Here is a 364-nt window from a genome sequence, read left to right as displayed (position 1 = left end):
CACTAACGGGATAATCTCTTTTTCTAACCAGGATCTAATATTATGACAGTCAGCTTTGGTTTGCAGGCCACTGTGTCAACACCTGAAGTTAGATTTTTAAAAACTTCCTAACGAAGGAATTTAAGGTCTAAATTGCGCCCTTATTATTTATGTTTGGCTTCCGGTGTTTATATGCCTCTGATGGGTTGTAAATACTGGGCGTGATATTGATGCCACGGAAATCTTGTGATGCTCTTTGGAGATGAGCTGCCACTCTTTTCATCCTCACTTTCGCATCATTTTATTATTATTATTATTATTGTTTTTGGTTATATTATTGAATTATTTTTAGTCGTTTTCGTATTATTTCATTCTTCTTTTTAGT

This window comes from Penaeus monodon, chromosome 33 (assembly GCF_015228065.2).
Source record: "Penaeus monodon isolate SGIC_2016 chromosome 33, NSTDA_Pmon_1, whole genome shotgun sequence".
NCBI lineage: Eukaryota > Metazoa > Arthropoda > Malacostraca > Decapoda > Penaeidae > Penaeus > Penaeus monodon.
Note: the sequence above shows the minus strand (reverse complement) of the source record.